The sequence below is a fragment of the Dendrobium catenatum genome, unplaced genomic scaffold, assembly GCF_001605985.2.
Source record: "Dendrobium catenatum unplaced genomic scaffold, ASM160598v2 fragScaff_scaffold_716, whole genome shotgun sequence".
Classification (NCBI taxonomy): Eukaryota; Viridiplantae; Streptophyta; class Magnoliopsida; order Asparagales; family Orchidaceae; genus Dendrobium; species Dendrobium catenatum.
The window spans coordinates 23,157,262-23,163,944 of NW_021319178.1; positions in this window are offsets into that span (position 1 = coordinate 23,157,262).

A 6,683-nucleotide genomic window follows, 5' to 3' on the forward strand; every position below is an offset into this window, starting at 1 on the left:
AAATGCATCAATATTGAAATAGATAACAAATTCTAAATTGACTAATGAATTGCAGTGCATTTTAAATTCACCTAACTAAACACTTGAATTCTTGATATGCTTGCATTTTGAATGTATTATGCAATAAATGCAGCCAACCGAACAACTCCTAAATATATTATAGATGATGATTTATTATGAGATGCAGGAGAAAATTCATTCTTAAATGCATTCATTATCATACATAAATATTAACATATTATTTTGATTTTTTTTTTTTTTAAAAATCTCAATTCAAGTAATAGTCTTCAGGAATAACTTCGTGCATCACTTATATTTTGTCAAAGTCAATGGATATATCATCAAAAAATTATATTGAGCGGGCACGAATCTCAAGGCAAAAAAAGAGATGAAAATTTTTTTTTTTTTTACAAGCGCATTCCATATACTATATAAATAGAAAAGATTCATAAAATAATCGAAATTTCTTCCAATTCTAAAATCTCAAGTTGGGATTCGAACCCTTGGTACGAATTATTCGTACAACGGATTGGCGATCTGACGCTTTAAAAATTCAAAATTGGAAATTTCTCAAGTGATTTCACACGTGAAGTCAAGATTGAGAACAATTTTGATTTTCCTTCAATGATTCGAAACAGAATTCTCCAATACAAAGAATACCTGACTTCTTTTTCTTTTGTACAAAAGGTTCATTTCCCCGGCCTAGTTAACAGGGGCAGAACCAGCCTTTCATTTTAGGGGGGGGGGGGGGGGGCAAAATTTTTTTTTTAATAGACAAATTCCTTCAACTTTTTACATCCAGGCAAAATTTTCTTATTAATAGACAAATATTAAAAATAAAATAAAATGAGCACATAATTCAAAATGAAATCTTGTATTCCAATAAGATAGATAAATTGAAAACTATTACAATTTTATCAATTTATTTTGCATTTTTTAATAATATTGGATTACATCTTTATTGAGAATCAAATCAAACACATCTTTTTCAATCATTCAATGTAAGGCACAAGGCAATCGTTGAGCTAATCATCACCCATCCTACTACGCAATCGATGTTTGATAATTTTCATGGCTGAGGAGTTCGTGGACGAAAGTAACTGTAGAAAGAAACTAATGAAATTTTAGTGTTTATCTATACATACACGTGGAAAGTTGTTACTGTAGAAAGAAACTAAATGATCACAAAATGCTTCTTAATTAATCATTTATGCAGGGAATTTTAGTGTTTATATATACATCTCTCATTCTTCTTTGGGTCACTTTCCGAACCAATTGGAGCAAATAGATAATTAATGCCTTCTCCTTTGTTCTCAAAAAAACTTTCTTACCAGATATTATTAGTTATACGTATTAAACAAATCTAATGCACTTCACTTGTGATAGAAAACAATTCTGTTAGGATAAACAAATTATAGCAAGAGATGATACACCCTTTCTGTAACAGATCAAAGAAAAAAAATTCTTTCTGTAAGCCAAAACTCAGGGAAGAACCTTCTTTCCGTAACAGATCAAAAGGAAAAGACAAAAACAAAAAAACAGTAAAGCCAAAACTCTTGCAATTCTTTTGCAGGAAAAGATAAACCATTTGATTTTGACATTTAGCAACCAAAATAAGAAATTTGAGAGAAGAAACAAAAATCTGGAAAAAAAAATTCAGAAACAAGAAGAAAAAACTCACACAATCACGATTCCTTGGGGCATGGAGGGGAGCTGCGGCCTGCTTGGCGCTTGCGAGAGAGCTTCGGCCTGCTTGCGAGGGAGCTTTGGCCTGCTTGCGACTTCTACCTACTGCGGCGTGAAGAAGAGGGAAGAGCAAAGAGGTGCGGCCTCCTTGCGATTCACGAAGAAAAAAAATGAGATGGCGAGACGTAGTCGGGGGACGTTAGGGCAAAAAAGGGTCAAAAGCATTTTTCAGAGGGGCAAACTACTAAAATGCCCTTATATATAATTAATTCTTTTTTTAAGGGGGGGCAATTGCCTCCCCTTAACACTACGTGGTTCCGCCCTTGCTGGTTAAGTGCTTTAGGGCCAATACTTCTTTAGTTCCAACGAAGAAAATTTATTCTTGAAATAAGAAGAGTAATTTTCATTGACATTCCTGATAATTCTAAATTAGAATATTTAGTCTTTCTAATAAGAGTCTTCTAGTCTATAGTAATATAGTAGTAGTCTTTTTCGTTAGAGATAGAAAAAAGCTAGACTGCAAACTGTCTTTTTGATGAAAAAGCATTTTTCCATATCGAAGAAAAACAAAACTTTCATGCCACCCATGGGAAAAAGGAAGAAATCGTATTTCCCTTAGTGAAGTCACATTTCAATCTGGAATTGTCAATCAACATGGGGTAAAAGTAAGAAACCATATTTCCCTTAGTGAAGTCACATTTCAATATGAAAATTTTCATCCACCCATGGTCTTTTTGTATGAAACACATTTCTATATATCAATTCCATGATTGTAGAATTTCTCGGATTAGAGATATTTCTTCCCTAATAAGCAACTATCTAATTGAAGATCTTTATCAAGTTGGAAACTTCATAAATTAAATCGGAGATCATATGAATTCCAATTTCCGCAAACTTATAGTCGAGCTGAATGTCTTGGAAATACAAATCCAACGACACAAAAATCGATTCAATCCGAGCCTAAATGTGCCCAAATCAAGGACTCGAAGCACTTTTGGAAGGTTCAAACATCAATTTGGATTACCAAACGGTTTTCAAACATGACATGCTTATAATCGAATCGAGCGGCTCGGCGAGACGAATCCAATAAGTCCAAGATCATGGAATTCTAACATCATTAAGATCTTCAATTGGCTAATAAACGATCCACGATCAAGGGATTCAACATCGGCCGTCCATCTAAACCACTCCACATTTACCCTTGATCTTCCTTTTTTTTATGGGTCATGCGACTCTTAGAAATCTATAAATAGAGCCCTTCATTCCTCTTGAAGGGGAGGGGGGGACTCCAAGTAAGAGAGCAAGAGAAAGATCAGAGAACGCTCTTACACCTTAGTTCTTTCTCGACCACCGCTAGGAGCTCTGTCGAACCACCACTTAACACTTTGAGTTCCAGCGGACCAGCACTAACGCCCGGAAATCCACTGAACCGCCACCTGACATTGGAGTTTTGCCAGACCATCGCGTGATGCCACATTTATGTAGGACCACTATTTGATGCTAGACTTCTACCAGACCACTACTTGACACCGGACTTCTGTTAGGACCACCGCTAATGCTGTACTTCTGTCGGACCACCGCCAGACACTTGAGTTCCGCCAGATCATCGCCTAACGCCGGAGTTCAACCGGACCACCGCCTGATACCGAAATTTTGCCAAACCACCTCCAGACCACCAAATGAGGCCCAAACTTTCGTCGAATCACCGACAAAAGTTGGAGTTCCATCAGACCACCAAAAAATGCTTGGACATCCGCTGGACCAACTCCTTACAACTATAATTTTTCTGACCTCTGTCTCCTAGCGACTATGGTCCTTCCGACCTCTATCACCTACTATGGTCCTTCTGACCTCCATCTATAGATAACTGTCTTTTTGACCCCTATTTTCTGCCAACTACGGTCCTTCCAACCTCCTTCGTCTACTACAGTCCTTCTGACCTCCATCATCTACTACGATTTTAGAAGGATAACAATCTTTCTGTCCCCTATTACATGTATAATAGTCATGGTAAAACTAACTCATCTTAATGAAAACATGAATACAAATTTGAAGGACTACTAGAAGCTAGCTTCCACACATTTCCCGAAAAATATGTAAAAATTATATAATGAGCATTATAGTCCAACAAGTTATAAATATCTGTAATTGAAATCAATGCCTATTATATACTCAATTATATTGGTAAAATATTAAATAATATAATAACATTTTAGTTTTACATCAATTTATCATATATCAATTTAGCATCAAAATCAGTGGTCATCAATAATTAGTTAATCTTATCTATCATATCATGTCAATCAACAATCGTTAATCTTATCCCTCTTATATATCATATATTATCATTGCATGTATCCATATCATATTCTATCCATACATACACATCAATGGTATATGATCTATCTATCAATGCTACAAATGTACATATGCATCAATATAAGATTCAGAAAGGAAGGACATTAATGTGATGTTTCCATCCTTCCATTTATATTAATTATATCATTATATCTTCATCATTATAATTATCATTGCATCATCTTTATTCTTATTATTATAGATGAATTTTAATAAATCATTAAGAGACATCACCCTCTACCCATCGATATAATTAATATTATATTAATTACATGTTACAATCAAGATAACACCATAAACCAATTTTAAGGGAAGCCGGTCGGCCCACCCTCCTGCGTATGATATTATATTTTAACAGACAACCCACATAGGCAAATCCACCAAGGACTCAGGGCCCACCCTCAATTTTTTTTTAATTATTTAGAGGGGAAATTTTGGAATATTTTGGGTATTTTTCCACCCCTCAAAAATATTTTCTATCATAATTTTATCAATCCTAAGTATCTTTGCCCATCTCCTACAAAACAAATATTTTTTTGCCCACCCTGAAAAAAGCTGGATCCGCCCCTGCAACCCATATAAATTATAATATTAATAACCATCACTTTTTGCTTACATGTAATGGTATATTTATCTTATATTAATTGTATCAATCTCTCTTTAATGTTTGAAATGCAACATGAAATGTATAGATCTATAAATATAAAAAAATTTGTATATTAGTATATAGCTTCAAAAAATCATAATATTTAATTTACGTGGTAAAATTTAGAAAGATTCTAGTCAAAATATTCATATTGATGGCATATATCACATATCAAAAGTTATGCGATGAAAGATCACTTAAATGAGAGAGATAAAATTTATACCACATCTAGAAGGTAGAAAATGTACCAAACTCATAATTATTGAAAATAGATGTAGAGTAAAGGTTACTTACAATGAGTAAAATAACTTTCCTATAAAAATTTATGAATCTAAATATCCAAAGGTCCCCTTTCTCTTTCCGCTCTCCACTCCTCTTCCTCCTCTTCTCCCTTTCCTTCTCGAGCAAGCCCGTCGAATGAGGGAGAAGGGGAGGGCTGAGGTACTTTAGTGCTTAGGATTTTTGAATTTAATATAAATAAAAAACACTGTTAGCGGCCTAACACCACAATGCTCCAACCTAGCATCACATTGCTGTGTATTGAATTCATAATTACTGTATAATAGCATCAAATGTCTTGGCAGGGATTTCTAGTGCTAATGTGTTCACAGGCACAATGCCACAACATTCACATGCTTAGTGCCATAGCGCTCCAATTTAGACATAAATTTTAAATTTTATTTTAAAATACTTTTCATATTTTGAGTTGTTACAATTTATTCAACTTAAAAAATATTGCCCTCGATATTTCTTAACAAAATGTATCACAAGCTACATTTCAAAAAAATTATAGGTGCATCTTCTCTTACATATGTACATATGAATCAATCACATCAATTAATCATGTAGCATGTAAGGCCAATCAATTCAATAAAACTAATAAAGTACATAATTAATTATTCAAAATAGAAAGTCATACTTGTAGAACTATCAGGCTCTTTTTATCGAGATTGGTCAGTACTGGCCATAGTTTCTTCACTAGTCGGAATGACTCCTTATCCATATCCATGTAATGGATAATGCATCATCTTATTTTCATAGTTACCTAGTGGGGTGGCAGGCACAAATAGCTAAATGCTTAATTTAATTTCTACTCTTATTTCTTAATTTCCTTTGTTTGAGTGAGAAGGTCAATATTGAGAGTGTTGATAGACTGATCATATATGATCCAATTCGATTTTTAGTAGTCTCCCTTGGACAAAATGAGTTATATCCCTCTAACTTCTACTCTTATTTCTTAATTTCTTGTGTAGTAACTAATTTGTAATTTTTAGCTTGTTTAGTAATAGAATTTTACTTTTTTTAAACTAAAAGTGCACTAAGTTTTATGTATGTTCAAAGAATAGATTACCTGTGTTGAGAAGTCATGTTATATTTTATAATTTCATGTGCTTAATTTAACTATGTGGTTGGCCACTCACTGTTTAAAATCAAGTTTGATATACGACCTTGACGTAGGCGTTGTGGAATCAACAAAAGAAATTTTAACAAGTGTTAATTAGAGTTAGATACATGCTAATTTAATATTTTGGATCTTAAAGAGATGTTTTAAAATGCAACAGTAGTTAGAATATGGACGAACTCGACAGAGGTGAATGATTATTATTGCTTTGATTCATATTAACTAATTGTAATTTGTGTATTTAATTTGGATAAAATTAAGAATTGTAATAATTTATAAATTTTATATATCTTATAAAAGTAAGGAAAAAAAAAAACAAAGCGGAGGATATATTTTACTTTTGTTAGTTCACTTTTAAGTTTGCAAGCAAATTTGCAGTGTTTGGCAAAACTAGTGTGAGATCTTGTTCCCTTACTGTTCCTCTCTGAATTGGATTTTCCTCCCAGGATCGGCCGGGACGATATTGAGATCGTCCAGGCCGATCAGTGCATTGAAACTGGCTGATTTCTGGAGTGTTTTCTGGAATGATTTCTGGACTGGATCGTCCAGGCCGATTTGGATCGTCCGGGGACGATCAGATACGACAAGAAT